We start from the raw sequence: 20,591 nt of genomic DNA, 5'->3' as shown, positions 1-20,591 counted from the left end.
ATAATCAAAATACAGAATAATTCCATCATCCTGAAAAGTTTCCTAGTGCCCATTTGGAGTCAATCTACTACCTCTGCATACTGACTCCTGGAAACAATCAATGTGTTTTTCCGTCACTACAGTTTTGCCTTTTCTAATGTTTTACGTAAATGGAATAGTGTGGTGTGTAGTCTTTACTGTTTCCTTTTGTTGATTTCGCATGATTCACCCATGTTGTTGTGGGTATCAGTAGTTTGTTCTTTTCTATTGCTGATTAATATCCCATAGCATTGCAATGACACGAATTGTCCCAGATTTGACCAGCAGCCCTTTCAAGCTGGTTCTGTGTCATGTCGACATGTCCTCATCATTCCTTGCTCATTTCCTTGTTTCCTGGCACAAGATGTTCTAGGCTCATCTGATACCTCCCCTCACTCAGCTCTAGATTTTAACTTAAAATTTTTGCCTTAGTAATTTTTAATTATGCAAATTAATGTATTCAGGAATAAATAAATAAATAAATGTTGAGAGCCAAAGGTAGCCTTGAAATCTCAGAGAAAGTTTTATTGCTATGTTTTGTTTTTTTTCCACCTCAACTCAGAGCTTAGAATAAGACAGACATTTTTCTTTGCTATTTGCCTCTCTGTGGAGATTTTTGTTTAATTTAAGCCATGCTGCTTCTTATTAGAGTAGCCCGTGATGTGTTGGCAAATGTTTAGTGAATGGCTGTCTGAGAAGAAATGGAGGCCCTGATGTATAGACTGTGTGGATTTCTGTGGTGTAAATACTTTCACCACAGCTTATTTAAAGTCACCAATGTGAAGCCAGTCAGCTGACCAAATTCTTAAACTTTAATGACTGACTTTCACAAGCAACTACAAGCCTTCATCAGCTTGACTTTATGTGAGTAAGACTCTGAGGCCATGTGCTTCACACAACCCCATGACTTGGATCACAGTCTCCTCCTTCCTACTAATTTCTGTGTGTGGAACCTCTTGGTGACAGAGTTTTCTACATGCAGTCATTGCAAATGACTCTTACCTTCTTCTATTCTCTTCCATTGATTTAAAGTGTGTGTGGGGGGGGGGAGGTGTATTCCTATACCCCACATTACTAGATGTTTTGCACTTGCAGGATTTCAGCATCTATATCAATAGTATTACCAGAAATGGATGCTTCTAAATAACTTTCTCATGAGACACTAATCTACCCAAAATCCTAATCAGATGTCTGAGGCAATAATTTTAAGCGATTTTATTTACCAACTGAACACATGGTAGGATCTATAAAAAATGCTGTCTTCCATATACATTAGCAACTGATTATTTAAAGAATGTAAGACATTTGCATTTAGTATTAATATCATGCCCAGGATAAATACTTCAAAATATCAACCATTGATAATCCATGAATGAGTTCATGATGCACTCCATGAACTGAAGGAAGGGTTTTCAAACTTTCTCTGTGGAAGTCTAGTAGTCCCATTAATTTGTCTCAGGGATCCTGCAAGGGACAAAGAGGACTAAATAGGGGGCCTATTCCAGTTTCAACTTGTATTAGATTTATACTATTGGATTTCAGTATAAGATTTTGTTTGAAGATCAGTTACACAGCTATTAAAAATTATCAACCCTCCCTTTTTCATTTTGTAGGCCATCTCTAGAAGCTGAGAGATGTAGCTTCTAATAGAAATTAGGGCATAGTCCAAAGAAATTGAGGTCCTTAACTGAGTCTGTGTTTATTCACACTGGATGTGCTCATTTCCACCAACTTCATCTTTTCACATGGTATAAAGATAAGAAAAGGTGGTGAATACTGTGTATTTCATGTAGTGAAAATATTTCTGCATCCTTAGAATGCTTGAAAATTGTGTATGGCTGCCATGGACAATTTGTTCCCCTACAAATCTTTTTAAAGTCAGCTAAGAAGCATTTTTAGTATCGTATTTCCCTTGTTACATTCTTTGGAGTCTCTATCAAACAGAGAATTCATCAAAGGGAAGAAAACATTAAAGGAAACCATTAGCAGAAGAGAAAGGGAGATAAGAGAAATTAAAATGATTTCCAAGAAAATAAAGAGTTGACCAAGCTCCTTTCAGCAGTATAAGTAGCCACTTCTTTCTAAAGTACCTATAGTGTGTGTGCATGTGTGTTGCATGTGTGTTTCAAGACTTCAGCATTTGATCTTTTAGAGTCAAGTGAACAATTTGAAAATGGGATTTGGAGGTAGTAAGGTATACAAAAACCCTGGTCATTCCTGTTTCCCACAATACATCTGGAAACCCACCATAGTTTCGGCATGACTAGGAAAGAATTAAAATCTCATAACATTTTCTCTTTGCCCAAACTCGCTACACTCTCACTCTTACTGATACCAACCTATTTAGAATTTTATAGTGTTCTCTCTCTCTCTGTCTCTCTTTCTCAAATGTTTGGTATAGCCAACATCCAACTTATACCAAAACTTAAGTCCTTTCAGTGATTCAGTCTCATAAACTCAACATACAGAGGAAAATTATATAGCAGGGGCAAAACCCACATGGAGAAATAGAACTAAGTATACATGTATGTGAGTTTGGAAAAACTGCAGCTTTGATGACTTTATGCTTGCTAAAAAGAGGGGGGAAATGGAAAACTACTGTTATCTGAAAAGTGGAAAGTTTTGGGGTTTTTAATGTTTGCACTACTGATATTGGTCAATGACTAACACCCTCATCAACAGTTCTAGGAGCCAAACCAGGGAGTCATCATTGCCTTTTCCCTTTCCTCCAACGTTATGTTTATGTGTCTTCAGAGAAATAGAACCAATAGATACATGATTTAATATAAGGAATTGGTAAATGGGTATATGTGTACTTATATGAGACAGCGAGAGAGAGAGAGATAATTTATTGTAAGGGATTGATTCCCATGATTATGAGAAGTCTCATGATCTGCCGTCAGAAAGCTAGAGGCCAGGAGAGATGATTAACAGACATGCTTATCTTAAGTTGAAACATTCCAAGCCTTTAGACACAGCTTCATTTCTTTAACCAATTACAAATCAAAGAATCTTTAAACCCATTTATAACCTGTAAGCCCCCTCTTTGAGATGTCCTCCCTTTTTGGGCCAAACTGATGTATGCCTTCTGCATATTGACCTACTCTTATGTGTAATTTCTGTCTTCATAAATGTATAAAACCAAACTGTAACCTGTCTATGGTGGACACATTTTCTCAGGACCTTTGGAGGCCATGTACTGTGAACCAGTCACACACAGGTTTGGCTTAAAATAAATCGCTTTAAATTATTTTATGGAGTTTTTTTTTTTTTTTTTTTGTTAACAAGAAGGTAGTCCACATTTTATGGATGAGAAAACTGAAATGTAGAGACATTTACTGATGCGACAAAGGGTGGTGGATGTGGGTTTTGAACCCTAGTTTTCTGATCTATGTTTGCATCAAAACACTCCAGTATGGTCATCTCCCAAGCCAGCAGATGTGGACGATGAGGCCTAGGACCAAGCTCCTTGTTCCTCACTGCTTGTGTGATCATTTTATCCATTGCAGCATCACTCAGAGGCTGGTCAGGGAAGAAACACAGCCAATTACCTAGCACATGGGCCTTGATCTGGAAACCTAAGATGAGCTTTCGTCCCCCGGATCCATGTCTGTAACTGAAAGATGTCCCTGGGGTTTGAGTGGGAGGGGGATGGATAGAGAAGGCAGGATGTGGGAAGGGGAAATAATCACAGCTTTCACTTGTTCTTCCACATGTTTTCCCATTTGATCCTTACAACAAACAATCTTGCTAATTAAGAAGGAATTGTTAGTTCCATTTTACAAATAAAAAAAAGAAAGCTTAAAGAATTTAAGCACTTTTATCCAGGTCATATGGCTAGAAAGTAGGAGAAACAGAACGAAGCCCAGATTTCTATCTCCAACTCCATTGTTCTTTCACTGATGCCATTTGCATTGAAATAAAGGGAGCTAAGAGGTAGGATACTGAAGCCTCTGGGTCTAGCTTCCCTCAGAAGTGAAAGGGAAGAGGAGGAGGCCAGCGGCTAGATAACATGCTTTTGGGTAGTGCTCGCTGCCTTTGCATTGACGTATCTTCTGCTAGAATGGCCTCCTCACTCCTCTTCCCCTATATGGGGATGCCAACCTGCTTTTATTTTTTTAATAAACTTATATTTTAGAGCAGTTTCAGATTTACAGGATTACTGCAAAAATAGTACAGAGTTCCCATTTAATCCACACCCATTTTCTCCTATCATTAAGAGCTTACATTAGTATGGTACATTTGCCACAATTAATGAACCAATATTGATACATTATTATTATTAACTTAAGTCCATGTTTTATCTAGGTGTCCTCATTTTTCCCTGGTATCTTTTTTGTGTTCCAGGATTCCATGCAGGAAACCACATTACATTCAATAGTCCTATTTCTTAAGGCTTCTCTTGGTTTTAACAGTTTTTCTGACTTTCCTAATTTTTGATGATGGTGACAGTTTTGAGGATTACTGGTCAGGCATTCTGTAGAAATCCCTTCCACTGGGATTTATCTGATGTTTTTCTCTTAATTAGATGGGGATTATGTGTTTTTGAGGAAGACCACAGAGGTAAAGTATCAATCTAATCACACCATATCAAGGGTACATGTTATCAATATGACATTACTCTTGATGTTAACACTAATCACAAACACACACAGAATAAGCTTCATGTATACTCTTGAGTCTCTCTCCCTGTTTCACTTTTGGTTTGTCCTCTCTCTTCTTTGGTGTCATGGGAAAAATTGGAAAAAATATTTCAAAAGAAGATTATTTGTTAAACTGCATCAGAAAATTTCAGAGACATATGTAATTTAGGCAGATCTATGCACACAAGTCGACAGAATTATCACTGAGGAAAATAATTTCTGTATTTTATCTCTGAGTGTACTTCACATTTACTTTTCTGTTTGCCCCAAACATTCCATGTCAAATAACTAAAGGTAGGTATAAGAATTTAAGATTTAAGAAGAAAATTAAATTTTCAATATTGAAACCTAGAAATAATTTAGGATCATTACATGTCATTCAGTAAAATCAGAATGGAATTGATCCTCTCCCAGGAGTTAGCCAAATGCTTTTCCAATCAACCTTCTAAATCTTATTCGGAGTCTGTTTGATGCTCCTATTTCCTTTTCCATTACAAGTTTACTTCATTGGGAACTTCAACTTAATATTAACTTTTCTGTTTGTAATGAAACTTGAAAGCGAGTTCCTAAATAAGAAAAAGAAGCTGAAATTAAGCTTCTTTTGTGCTATTTATTCATGTGTCATTTATAATGAATTTGGGGATCAGCATACTCCCACATCTTTAAAATATCTATTTATATTGCATTGTGACTTTCTTAAATGGCTATAGCTATAAAATAATTATTTTGATAGGAGACAAAACAAACATAGGGACACTAACATAAGATCATAACTGTGCCTGATTGAATTTAAGTCCACAGTAAACATTTATACCATCCATGCTAGTCTTTACAATGTAAAAACTCAAGAATATTTTACCTCTTCAACACTTATGATCCTGATAGAGTTTTCTCAGGATCATAACATCTTAGGATGAAAAAGAGCATAAAAAGGCAGTTTGGCTTAATGGGAAGTTCAGAATAGACAGATCCTGCCTCTGCCCTTAATTAGGGGAACAACTTGGATTTGCTCAACTGGGAACTATAGACTCTCTGTCTATAGAGTGATCGATTGTACCCAGGGGGAGGTCTCAAAATTCTCTTCTGCTTCAGCATTTTGACCCCATTTCTAACCACTCAACCCCAAAATCATAAAACACCCACAAAATAACTTTCTATAAAATTTCTGGGCACATGGTCTCAGAAAGTCCCTGTATATCACCAAATTATCTCCTTTTTGTTGGGAAATTAATAGTTCATTATGTGACATTATATGACAGCAAAATAATGCTGAATTAAATTTGGCTTGTGCCTATCAAGATATTTTTCCATTCAGAGTGATGCTTTTCAAAGAAATACCTTACTTAGCATATGACTATTTTCACTCAAAATAAAAAACAAATGGAAAAAATCAATCTCCCTAATCTCTTTTTGTGAACTAATTTGGTTGTTTGCATTATTTGAAAAGTTGAGTATCATGTGAAATTACCTCTGAGTGTACAACTTCCTTCATAGCTAATGTAAATACATAGACTATTCCAAGATTGGCGTACTCATAGTTACTCATTTGAGAAAATAGAGTTATGCATACCTGCATATCATAGAAGAACACCCACACATACAAAGAGTGCATTTTTACCAAAACCTAAAATGAGAAAATAAAAGAACTAGAATGCCTTCTTGCCACCTCCACCCTAACCACACCTTCCTGCCCTAAGCCTATTGCCCAAACCTGGCAATGCCACAATGTCTGCCTCTTTGAAATTTGAAAAGATGTTGAGAGGAAAAGGTGAGTGAAAGAATAAGGTCAGAAAGAGAAACCTGTGAAAAACAGATGAAGAGCAGGAAATTCAGCTGGGTGGGGCTTTCTAGAGTGAATCGCTGTCATTTGGAAATGTAAGAAAGCAATTAAGGCTGTAAAAATAACTATGATTTTGCTCATTCTCATATTTCCTCTACTATGCAGAAAAACTAAATGAACAGTTGAACAATTCAGTTGAATTAGACAAATCGAAGTTGTTTTAATGACTTTGAATAAATTTTTATCTCTACAACAACCCATGATAGTTCAAAAAATTCAATGAAATTCTGGCTTTGATTATTTGGCTTGGCCCTCTTAAAATAGATAGCTAATTCAACTTAATTTTCTTTCCATGGTGCCTCCCGGATGGGGCTTCATCTGTACAGAAAGATCAATAGTTCACTTCCATGGTGGCCTCTCCTGGAACTAACTTAATTCTTTATCTCCTTCCCTCTGTCTCTTTGGACTTTGCTTTTAGAGTATAAGTTTGCTGAGACTTTTCAACCTTTGCATGTGCTTTGAAGCCAAACAACCTGCTGATTCCTTGAAAAGAGCAGGTAAGTTCAAAGACAGAACTGCAAGAAAAAACAATAAAAAGGTGCTGTTAGAGAAAAGCACTTCTATCAGGAGGTAGCCAATCAGGACTCCAACAGTCTGATAAACCTGTATACAAAGCAGATGGAGATGCTATGTGTCGATGCTCTATAGTTCCTGAGGAGTTCAAGCTAAATGAGAATTCTGCAGGTCTAGAGCCTAGCCAATTGCACTCTAATATTAAGGCCAAAATTTGTTGTTCTGGAGGACCAACCTATTTTGCATCTATAAAGATTCTGTGAAGCAAAAATTTGAGCCAATTATTTGGCTTTAGGCACTTTAAAGCAGACTGGACATGGTAATTAAACTCTCAAAACCATAGCTTGGTTTGCGAATGCATTTAATCCCTTGATACACATATGGTTCATTTTTTCATTTTTCATACTGAAAAGTAAAGAAAAGCTTAGACAAAGAAGAACTTGTAGCTTGCAAAAGCACATAGTCCTAGGGCATTTATAATTAATAATCAAGATGCAATTTCTCTTAAGAGCAAAGAGGGTCATCTATTTCATTAGCATGTACAAACAATTTGGTTTATGAGATCTGAGCTGAGCCAAGATGTTTGTCATACATCATCAGCCTTGTCAGCATTGCAGAAGCAAAAAAGTGAAAATTTTACCAGCATCAGCATTGATTCACTCACCTCTCATGCAGTGACTAAACTAATGAGTATCTCTATCTCTACCGAAGAATCAGAGTTAAAGAGAGATTAAAACATTTGAAAAATATCTCAGTTGAAAATGGCTGGAAAGGAATTTGATTCAATTTTATTACAACAAAAATTTATTGAATATTTACATATGTAATGCACTGTAGTGGCAAGAGGCATCTGAAGTAAATGATACCTTCCTTCAAGTAGTTTATGGAAGAAACAGTCACATACATGATTATAATGTGAGATATTGAAATAAAGGTTAGATGGAGGCACACCATGATAAGTCAAGAAATAATCAGCCCCTGAGCCACAAATAGGTCGGAGTTAGAATCATATCTCCAGCATTGATTATCGGTGTGATTCTGGGTGAGTTGCTTAAACTCTCTGAACTTCATCTTGCTCATCTGTAAAATGGAGCTCATGAGAATTGCTTTATATGGTTGATATAAAGATTAAATTGGATAGCATGCATACAGTGCTAAATTAGGATGTATTATATTCTTTTCATCTTCCCAGGATTAGGAACAATTTATTCAGGTGAGAAAAGTCAAAGAAGGTATCACTGAGGAAGCTATAAAACTTTAATAGAAGATGTGGTAAGGTGATTTCATTTGCAGAACAAAATGAGTAGAGGCAGAGTTATTAAAGTACCTGAATGTTTGGACTGTGTCAAATGGCCCAGCGTGACCAAATCAGAGAGCATAGGGAAAAGGTCTGAAACCCCAGAGCACAGAGGAGTAATTAGTGATAAGAAGGAAAAGAAAGAAAGAAAGAAGAAAAAGAAGAAAGAAAGAAAGAAAGAGAGAGAGAGAAGAGGGAGAGAAGGAAAAAAATCACTTTTACAAGGCAATATTGAAGAGATGGAGAAACATGATTTGACATATATAATGGTAAGAATAGATATAAGAAAATGTATATAAGAAAGAATTCTGTGATAGAATTTGCAAAAGAAAGTAAGTCCCTTTATTTGGGGGACCAAAACTTGTAAGATTTAGATCCACCCCATACCCCATCATGATTTTTTCCTTTTTTAAGAATAAGAAATTATTAATAATATTTCCCATTACTACAGTCAGCTACTGTTTTTAACAAAATAGGTCGAAGGTAATAGTATCTTTCTCATAAAATAATTGCTATCTGGGCTGAAGGAGATTTAATAATATATAAAGTCTATATTTGCAGTTGTTTCTTGAAGAGGGCTGTGGTCTTAGATTAGCATGTATCAAAATCATCTGGAAGGCTTGTTAAAACACAAGCTGCTGTCTGTGCTCATAGTTTCTGATTCAATAGGGCTGGGTGATACATAAGAATTAGCTCATCTCAAGACTACTCTTTGAGAACCACTGGTGTAGTATATTATATAAAAGCTTATTGCTTTGATTAAGGCATAGTAGGTTTCCTCTGGGTAAGGAATAATTGGATTAGTCCACTGGGGAGAATGGGAAAAGTATTTCAATTTCTGTTCTAAGAAAAATAGTCACAGTATTAGCCTACCCCTTTCCTGATACTAGTGCAGTAGTAGGCTGGAAATTCCCTTCAGAGTTTTAGTTTGTAGGTTTTGGTTACCGAGTTGTCATTTGCCCCAATCGTGAATGAGCCGCATTGATTTCAGGCTTAGGAAAACTTGGACAATTAAAAGTATAACTGATCCACTCCCAGGATAACTACCTTCATCCATTAATGAGGGCCCCATCTCCCAGAACTGTTGCACTGGGGATTAAGTTTCCAACATGTGGATTTTGGAGGACATTCAAACCATAGCATCAAGGCAACATTATGGGCATTTAGAAACTATCTCTAAGATTTAGAAGTCTTCAGCATAAGTCAACATTGACGTTTCATCATGAAACACCCCTTGGAGATAATATCAGAGAAAGAAAACTTGAACTAAGTAAACAGATTCCCATTATGATACTTCTTACCACATACATTTATATGTTCTTTGAAGATTAATAGAACATTCAACCTAAAATCATTCACTTTCTCGTCAATGAAATACTTTTCAAGCATTTAAATTATTTAATAGGACCTCAAACTGTTAGATTAACTTTGTAGTGAAATCAAATCACCTTATTACAAACAATGACACTTTTTATATCTAGGGAGTTTCTGCATTTTTAACCTACATACAACAAAAAGAATCATAGAATGTAAAAGCTAGAGTAGACTGTAAAGATTTCTCAGTCCAACTCTCTTATTTCACAGGTTAGAAAATGTAGACCTCCCCACCCCACCCCCCAACCCCCCACCAAGTGGTTGACCAATGCGCCAACGGTGATCTAAGTAAAGGCAGAGTCTGGACAAGAATCCAAGTCTCTGCCTCCCAATGCCAGTGCTCTTCGCCCTGCAGCATGATGTCTACCTTCCCAGGGCACCCCAGAATTATTTCACTACACATAAAAACTAGTCTTTAAGCAGGCACACTCTCCTTTCCTATTTCTCTTTACTCTAAAATTGAAAAACAAAACCAAAAACCCTGATCCAGAAACAGGATATATATGAAGCATCTCTAGGAACCATCTACATAAATAACTAAGAGGTGGGGATTTAGCTCTGCATTCTAAGTTGAAAAATGAACAGAGTATATTAAAACTAAGAAGTGTGGCAGAAAAAAAATCCTTTCTACTCAGCACTTTCTTTTTCCAGCTTAAAAATCTTAGGGTGCTCCTACACATAATTTAAAACCTGAAGCCAACAAAGGATTATTTTACCAATGGTGATGTCAAACTAGTTTGACTGAATCATTCTTGTGTCATGTAGATGCCACTTTAGACTCAATATAAATGTGTGTGTGTGTGTGTATATATATACCCAATATATAAATGTATATATATATATATATACACATGTACATAGATATATCCAACCCATATATATTTATTTTATATGTATAACTTTTTTGCCACCCCCTCCTGTCTTCTCTAGAACAAGTTTTTTGAGAAGGCCAGGGAAAACAAAAGAACAAAATCATTGTATTTCTAAGACATCCTGAGATAGGAAAGAGAAATTAATAAGTAGTTAAAAAAGAAAAAGAAAAAGATTAATTAAATGTCACACTCAGTTAAAGAGTGCCAAATGAGTCACTTGGATAGAGGCCTTGAGCATTACGGATACAGGCTGGCTTTCTACACTAGGCTTGAACTCTGCCAGTAGAAATTGCTGCTGTGACCGGCTCAACAGTTGTGCTTGTTTTGAAAGCAGAGTGTTACTTCTCAATACAGCCACGATCCCACAGAGTCCACCAAGAGCATGGCAGGCTTAACAGTGTGTACCGTAGGCCACTGGAGGTAGATCCCTTCCCCTCACTGTCATCACATCATCTTTCTCTTTAGTATCCTCCAATGTAATTTAGCTATAACTTATCTTAAGGGCTCCCAAAGGCATGTCCTCAACTATAATTCCAGGAGGCCCTCTTTCATTTTTAGGTAATAACTGACACTCAAATAATGTAGGTGGTACCAGCAAATTTTCCTATGAAGAATACGTTTGAAGATATTCTCATTCTAGGACTTTAATTGTGTAAACAAACTGAGTAATTTTTTAAAAAGTATTACATTACAAGTTTTTCTTTTTATCTGTTCTTTGAATTCAAGGATGACATATTTGAGGGCTCCACTAATAGAAGTCAAAATTACGTTTGCTGTTGCAAAGAATGTAAATACTATATTCCCAAGGCAAATTTTCTGAGAAATTTTTTTTCCCCAAGAACCAGTCCATCCTTACGGATCTTGGTCTTTTGGGTTCTTTGGACCATCCTGCCTCGGCTTTTCTGGTGACGTTTTCTAAATTTACAAAAGTGGAAAGGAGAGAATTCTAAGGACTGGCCTCATATTACATCTCAGGAGAAGGACATAAAATGTAAATCTGAGTCATCTTGACATTCCCACTTGTTCAGAGAGACATCAACATTAATGTCAATTTGGGCGAAATGAGGCAAAGGCAAGATCACCTCACAGCCTGAATCCACTTTCCCAGGTGCTGAATTATTGCCAGTTGCACCATCTTAAATCCTGCTCAGTTGGCTGCTAGCAAGTGCCACATCATACTTACTCAGCCCTGGACCTGTTTTGGTTCTCCTGGAGACTACACACAGGTTCCTGGAGCCTCAGGTTTTAAGGGAGGCTCTATAAATGAGTCATTCTCTACTGGTGAATGTAGCATCTTGTTTTTCAACAAGGAGGCAAGAGAAAACCTACTCAGGGCTGCAGGCACATCCTCAGTCAACTCCTCACTCCACATGCATGTGAAAACTCCTGTGTCAGCACTGGCCCTAGAATTTTGTGCAGACACACCCTTTGAACCCATATTAAAGGCAGGAGGAAACTTCTTCCCTTTTGTCCTCCCTGTCTCCTCTCCTCATTACACTTGGTCTAAAGCCAGAGTCAACTCATCTAAACCAATGACAACACATTAACTGCTCTATGCAAAACAATTTTCCCTGTGACTCATTTGTTCTTGATGAGGTCTTATGCATGCCAACTGTAACATTAGTGCAAATTTTGAATTAGTGCAAGTTGGCTAATTGTCCCAGGATCTGAAAGGCAAACACCTATGGGACTTTAAATAGTGGAATAACTTTTGCACTTGCTAAATCATCTCTTCTTTAAAGACAATGATAGAGACACCGCAAATATAATAGAACTAGTTAACCAAAACTTTCAAAATGATGTTTACTGATTTCCAAAGTAAACCAGGTATGTAAATTCAACTGTAGAGCAATGTGAAGTGCATTTTTAAATTGAATAGATTCATTACTTGGACCATCTATTCACTTCTTGGGCTTTTTAAATTTCTTTCAGCTTCACTGCACTTAAGTTTCCTGTTATTTTTTTCTCATGATCTTATAGCCTGTTATTTTTTCTTGTAATCTTATATTTTCTAGTTTATCTCCTACTACTTCTCATCTTATGCTTTTGCAATTTTGAATTTGCAAAGCACTTTAGAGTGTACAAAGGAATTTTACACATGTTTGTCCTTTCATTTTTGATCCAACAGGCCTGACAAGTTGACAGCTCTACCTCCACATTGTCCAGTCGAGGACATCAGAGGTTTAAGAGCTCCAGTGATTTGTCACAGGTCACATTGCAAGCAAAAATGCCATAACTGTGGCGGAAACTTGGACTTCTAATGCCAAGTTCTCTTTTGACTCCAGCTGTGCACTGTTACTGATCCATGCCACACATTTTTTTTCCTAAGCCTTTGCATTCACTAATACAGCCCTTGCTTACTTTGCCTCTACCTCCCATCCAGCTCACAGACTCTCTGAGGTTCTGCACTGTGTGGGAGGGGATTGTGCTGTGTAATGAGGCTAGCTGGTCTACTCCAATTCTCCGTAAGTTAAGGCTGAGCCAAATGTGTCTGAGTGGAGGAAGGTAGAGGTTAAATGGCTCTCAGGATATATGTGATGGTGTGAACAGAATAGGTTGACTTCAGTCAATGTAAAATGTCCCCACATGGTGCATTTTGAGCTAAAAGTGTACTCCAAGTCATCTGTTTTGCAGTGTGGTTATACTACCTAATATGCCCAACAGTAGAGATTCACTCTTTTAGTGCCTGACTTCTGTGAAAATCTTTTGCCTGCCTGCCTTCTTTCCTTTCTTCTTTCCTTCCTTCCTTTCCTTCTTTATCTTTCTTTTACTTTCTTCTTTCCCCCAGTATAGAGATGTCTAGGTAGTAGTTGCTCTTTAAAGACGGCCCCAAACAATTCTCTTTCACGTGCATACATGCTGTCTCTCCTACCAAGAAGTGGAGCACATGTCTCCTTCCCTTGAATCTAGGCTGGGTTTACAAAGAAAATAATGTGCTGAGACTTCTAAGCCCTTAACAAGGCTTGGATGCTTTTGCTTCCTTCTTGTTGGAACCACAAGCCACCATATAAGAAGTCCAGGCTAACCTGATGGAGAGAGAGACCATATGGAGAGGCCCTTGAAGATGAAAGGCCCAGGAGAGAGAGACTTGTGAAAGAGCACCAAGGTGCCAACCATTTAGCCTTATCTGCAGCCCACTGCCATCTGATTGTGACCTCACAAGTGAGACCAGTAAAAGAACCACCTAGCTGGTTCTAACCAAACCAGAAAATTATGAAATATAATAAAAATGATTGTTGTTTTAAGCCACTAATTTTTAAAAGGTTTGTTATGCAGCATAATTTGTCACTTACACCCTAGTCTGAATGTTCAGTAACTTTCAGCAAGTCCTTAAAAAATTTGGGCTCCAAATAGACCAATTTGGAACAGATTTGGGTAATCTAAGGCAACATTATCATAGAAGGCATATGGTGGTCAGGAAATAGGAAATGAGGAAAAAAGATGAACTAGGAACCAAGAAAAGGGAAATACAGAAGAAGAAAAAGCAACACTTGTTAGGATTTCAGATTCAGTTCTATATAACTTTGAATCTTTTTCTTGTGTTCCAGGTTTTGTTTAAAATGGAGACAAACGTTATCCATAGTATAGGTTTGACACTTTAAGGAGTGTATCTATTTCTATTTTTGTGATCATTCTGAGGTGCAAGACTTTAAAAGGAGATTTACGATGAAAACTCACTGAGTTATGCTTTTCAGGGGCTGGTCTAAGCAAATAATCACCTTAAGCCAGTGGATCTTTGTATTATGGAAAACAGCACATGGTTTGGCACATGGGAGCCATCTGGGACACATTTACCCCAATTTAATTGATGTGGGACTCTGCCAGAGTCTTGAGTATTAGGGTGAAGGGAAAGAGACTCGTATATATACCCATGGATTGGCTCTGGAACCTGTCTTCCGTCCAAAGGAGAAAAACTGGAGCATCACTTGTCTTTTTATTATTTATCCTTAGAGTGTCTGCCCACAAAACCTTGGATAAAGCTAGGAAATTTGGAAGAAACATGTAAGTTAAAACGAGCTCAAAGTCACTTGCTTCTTCTATTTGTTTATTTGGTCTGAGATGATTCCCACATTCACTTACCATATGGCATTAAATCATTCTGGTCCTTGAGTTATTATTACATGATTCAAAGAGTATAATTTACAGAATTGCCAGCCCAGGCTGCACTCTGTCCCACACCAAAAAAGGACCACAAGGAAGGGAGAAGAAAAATGACTATTTCCTGGTAGCCCATATTTACGCAATTTTCTCCCACCACAGATTGTTTTGGCAGTCTAGACAGAGTCTTGTAAAATCCTTCCCTGATGTCATCCACATCCTTTCTTGATAAGTTCAAAATGAGTCCGGAGCAAGCATGGCTCCTCTAGCAATGTCGTACAAATAATTAGTTCAGTGCCACCCGGAGAGTCCTTTTGGACTCCAGTGATTTCCACATGAGAGAAATGGACTGATGAGCTGGCCAGCAGATCATGTAAATATGTGGCGGAGAATGCAGCTGCTGAAGGGAAGGAAAAAACACACATATGGGCATTTCATGTTTAAAAAGAACTTTGTGGCAAACAAAACAGATTAGAGAGAGAAGTAGGCTAGATTCAGGGAAAGAAAGATTAAGTAAATTATTTTCTTATTGAGACCAGGGACACATTATGGAATTAATGATTCCCTAAAAAGCAATTTAAAATTGTATTTCTAAGGAAAGACATTGGATCATATTTCTATCCATATTTGTAGGGGGGGGAATGTTTCCAGGTTAGGACTTGAAATTCAGGTTATAAGAGCTGGAATTTATTCTTTTATCATTTTATTTATTTATCCAAAAGTAGAGCAATAAATCACACACACCAACATATGTACTCTCTAACAGGAACATAACAAAATATACAAGACACATTCTAACAATTATCAGGCTTATAGCCTCATTGAAAATCAATGCCAATTTGTTAGGAAGTAATTTCTTGTTAGCAAACGTAGGGACAGACAAATCCCCCGTGAAACGTTTGAAAATTTCCTTTGTCCTAAGTTTTTATTTTCATGTGATTATACACTTCTTGTCTTCAGCTGGAATTGAAAGAAAAATGCTTCTCAGACTGCACTTTTAATATTCTCTTCAATCTAGTTAAATTCTCTAAAACAATGAAATTACATAAAAAAGAGTAAGAAGTGTTTAATTCCACTCTCCTTGTGTTTTCTCTGCAATTGGTTATTTCAAGAGGAAAGAATAGGAAATACTTTGCCATGTGGTTTTTCCCTGTATAGTGACATGTTTCTCAACTCCTCAGCCTCTCCTCTCTCTATCCTGCCTTGCTTCGGGCCCTCTTCCCTTCTTGCTGGGCTGTTTTAATACCTTCCTCAGCGTCCTCTGGTACAACTTCCACTCCACTCGTAACTAAAACACAGACCTAATGTTCTCTCCTCTCTTAAAGCCGGGTGATAGCCTCTAAACTTCCCACTGTGTCCTGCCGTTAGCTGCGGTCTACACACACCCCTACTGACCCTCTGCTGGGACTACATTTTCCACCACTGCTCGAACTTCCAGCTCCTTTGAAGTGTCCAATGCCTTGGCCAAATCTAGCCCTCCTTCAGGAATGCACCCTACTTTATCTGCCTGGCAGATTACTACTCATTCTGTACGAAACAAACTTCATGTGTTCTTCCTATCAGTCTGTGTGGTCCTACTGGGCTTCTTTAATTGTCCAGTTCTGGTTCCACATTCCACAGCTGACACCACATAAAAACAGGCCTTGGTAACCCTTATGCTGGCCACAGTTTCTGACTGAACTCACTTCTATTATATATCTCAAGCTCATCTCCCCCAGCACTGTGCCTTCCAGTCTCTGACCACCACGACATCCTTCAGAGGAGTTTGCCTCTCTGACGCTGACCTTCGACTTTAGTCTTCAACTACCATATGTGTCATCTGCTTTGATTATCCCACTCTCAGTTGTGGAATTAAATATTTTATCAGACTTATTAGGCTGGCACCCTGGCCTAAGATACTTCAACCCTACCCGACAAAGAATTCTCCAATTTTCCTAGGGATCCCATAAAACTGTGTGCTCTATTCTCTCCAGTAGAGATCAAATTGTTTTATCTTTATGTTTTTACCAGGCAGTAAATTCCTGAAAAGCAGCCATGGTGTCTTACTTTTTGATATTCTTAGGCATAATTTAGTTCCCGATATATAGCAATGGTTTTTGAATGAGTAAATGTGATTTTCTAATTTTCTACCTATCCATCTCATTATATCTACCTGCTTTATCAGAGTGCTTGGAATATAGTGGGCCCTCAACAAATATATTTGGATTAAGTCAATAAAGTTGTTAATACTCTTCTAGAGTGCTTGATTTGTTATAATGTACATAAATACTGTTTGTAAAAAAGAGAAAAATAAAGATATTTTTGACAACAAAAATGTGTGATTATGTCCTTCTAAGTTCAGCATTGTGAACTAAGTTTAGAGACTAAATTAGGAACACTTCCCTAGTAAAAATTGGTAACTATATGGAAAAAGGTGCTGAAGTATTGTCCATGACAAAAATAGAAAGGGCTTTCTAAATAGATGCATAAGAGAAACAATATGAAAGTCAATTATTTTTGAACTCTTTAGAAAAATTTATTTACATACAAAGGAATTTATTCAAAAATTGTTTAATAGTAGTTTGAAGAAAAGTAACAAGAACATATTTTTAAAAGATGTAGATCCTGGGCCAGGCATGGTGGCTCATGCCTGTAATCCGGTGGCCAGCCTGTATTCTCAGCTACTTGGGAGGCTGAGGCAGGAGGATCACTTGAGCCCAGGAGTTTGAGGTTGCAGCAAGCTATGATGATACCACTGCACTCTAGCCTGGGCAAAGAGTGAGAAAAAAAAAGGGGAAAGATGTGGATCCCCAGTAATATTAGTCATGGATATATCATAAACGCGTATGGTAAATAACAAATAATGTAAAAGTAATTAACATAACTTGTTAACTGTTTGTTCTCCCCTTTACTTATTCCTTTTCCATTATTCAATCACTCAGCTAAGATGAATAGATGCCTTCTCTGTGTCAAAGACTGCGCAAGTGTGAGGTATATCCTATACTGAGAGAAGGAAGCCTGTTCACGGCACAATTCCATAAAGGGATTTGCTATCCAACATAGCCTTCTCCAGGGCCTCAAGTCTTAAAACAGTGATGTTTGGTCTATACATAATTCAATTTCACAGATAATTAGGGAAATAGAAAATGAAACAATGAGTTACCGTTTTCACCTACTAGTTGCAATAAAGAACATGACAATAGCAGGTGTTGGTACAGATGTGGGACAAAGGATACTCTCACACATTGTTGACACAGGTTTAAACTGCTAAAGCCACTCTGAAGAACAATTTAATAAATATAAGGTAAGATTTAAAATGTGTATATGCTATGACCCAGCAGCTCCACTTGGGTATATTTCTTAAAGACAAAAATGAAAACATTTCTCAATTTATATGCTATGCAAAGAGATATGTTTATTATAACATACTTTTGTGTCAGCCAAAAACTTGATGACTCCATTAATGTCCATCTGTAGATAAGAAATAGATAAATAAATTATAGTAGATTTATATGATGGTCTATACCAGTTAAAATCATCATGTATGCATGTAAAAATAATAATGTTGATTGAAAAAATTATATATTTACTTATGTGAATTTAAAAGCACAAAAAAGATGGCAGCATATGGATACTACCATGTGTATGTAAAAGGATAAAAACAGATTTGGAAGTGTGCATTCAAAACTCATTTTGGTTATTGTCTCTGGGAAAGCTGGGAGAGGAATGAGCCTCAGGGGGTCATAATTAAGAGATATTTAGATTTATCTGTGATTTTTTATTTCTTAAGAAACACTGGCAGCAAGCAACTATGATAAAATATTAACAGCTGTTAATTATGGGTGACAGGAATACGGGCATTTATTATATTATCGTTCAAACTTTTCTACATTTTTTTCATTTCTTGAAAAACATACACAAACGAGGGGGAGATTTCTGTCCTCCCATAAGCTTGATAACACCAGGTTAAACAAAGTTTAAAAGTTTTCTTTTTTTTTAACTGCAGGACTTTCCAGAGCCTTAAATATTGTGATTTGTGAATTTTCAAGAAGTAATTATAGTGTGTTAAAGAAAAGGAGTTATAACTACAAATTGTAGCACATGCTATGAGGACTGATGGTAGAGAGGGAGTGGGGGAACCTACGGCAGAGGACAATCACGATGGGCCCCCTTTGTGGGTGGTATTTACACCAGGATGAAGAGTCACCCTTTCGAAGTTAGGAGGAGGAAAGAGAGGAGGGAGACTGAGGGAGCAGCATGTAGGTAGGTCCCGGAGGCAGGCAAGAGCTTGGGGCAGTTGTGGAGTGAAAGTTGTCAGTGGGATGGAGGAGGAGCCTTGTTGAGATTTTTTTTTTAGTTCAGCATATTATGGGGGTACAAATGTTTAGGTTACATATATTGCCCTTGCCCTCCCTCTCCCCGCCAAGGTCCAACAACACAAGAATAAAACCAGAATCGCACTGACCACTGGTCCAGGTCTATGGCCCCAGTGGTGCTGATGGGGTTTGTTGGTATCCATGCAATTCTGGTTGTTAAATATTTTGAATATCATCCCTAAACATAACAAAGTCAATTTATGAACCTCAGGCCTTAGATATTGGTAAGATAGGCAGGGAGAGGTTTTGTGAATTTCTTAAAAAAGAGTTGGGAAGAAATCACAAATCTCTGCCTGTCTTCAGAGGGGTTGCCACCTATGGACAGAGCTTGGACTTTGAATTAGATAGAAGTGGATTTGCCTCTTAGCCTTACAATTTACTAACTATACAGCTTTAAGCAAATGACTCAACCTTGTTCACTTAAGGATGATACTAATCTTTCATAGGCACTATAAGGATTAAATGATAAAAAATACATGAAATGCTTAATTATTGTTTCATACCTAGCTGTTGCTCAGAAGATGTGAGGTATGCTATATATTATTATTATTATTGCTATGTAAAGTTGGCACAGCAGTATTGCCCATAGAATGGTTATAAGCATTAAGTGAGTTAATAAAAACAAAGCTATCAGACCCATGCTTGATATAATAAACTCTCAATATAGATGTTGGTTATTGTTGTTATTATTTTGTCATAAGCCAATTCTATTTAGAGTTTGTAGTTCATGTGCTGTTTTTTGAGAATAGATTCCCTTTTCTTTGTTCTCTCAAAGAAATTCTTTATAGGCAGAAACTGTGAAAAAATATTATGGAAACAGAAGTTATTTTTTGCCACATTTGTATAAGGATTCAAATCCTAATATAGGTGATACAGTAGTTTTAAGTGATGTTTGTGCCTTCGGTTTGTAAGATTGATAAAATCATTTTCAGCTTAGGAAATTGAACCAAAACATCTCACTTACAAGATCTATCACAAACATGTTGTGGTATTTTGCATTAGTGCTTTGAGGCGGTAGTGAGTGGACTCTAATTTTGAGAGAAATTTATCCAAAAAGGAAAGGATAAAACAAAATTAGTTCAAATTTTGTTTTCAATTGATTTTGACAAAAAAATGAATGTCCAGATGAAAAATCAGAAGGGGATCCCTGGGGATAATTTTTATTTTCTTTTTGAAACATCTCTGGGAGTATTTTAAGGAGTGGAATAGGGAGATCTGGGTGCTGGTCCTGTGGATTCCCACAAACCAGATGAAATCCCACAGGAACTTTGGTTGCCATAGGCAGCCAACAGAAACACTAACACTGAGAGAAATGGTTTTCTAGTTTTAAAATGATTTATTACACATCATCCAAAAACACTAAATGAAGAGTCAGACAGTTAATTCCAGTTCTGCCTCAGCTGTTGGTCAGGGCTACGAACTTAGATAATTTGTTTAACCTCTCCGCCTCTCAGGACCATCATGTGTAATGTTTGTCGGTCGAACTTGGTGTTTTCAATCTCCATTTTAAGCTCCTCTAAATTTAAGATTCTAGTAAGGAAATGTAGGGGGCAATGAGTGACTAAAACATTTCTAACACTG

The sequence above is a fragment of the Propithecus coquereli genome, unplaced genomic scaffold (genome assembly GCF_000956105.1).
Source record: "Propithecus coquereli isolate 6110/MARCELLA unplaced genomic scaffold, Pcoq_1.0 Scaffold95, whole genome shotgun sequence".
NCBI classification, from domain to species: domain Eukaryota; kingdom Metazoa; phylum Chordata; class Mammalia; order Primates; family Indriidae; genus Propithecus; species Propithecus coquereli.
The sequence above is the reverse complement of the archived record's forward strand: the minus strand, read 5'-3'. Positions refer to the sequence as shown.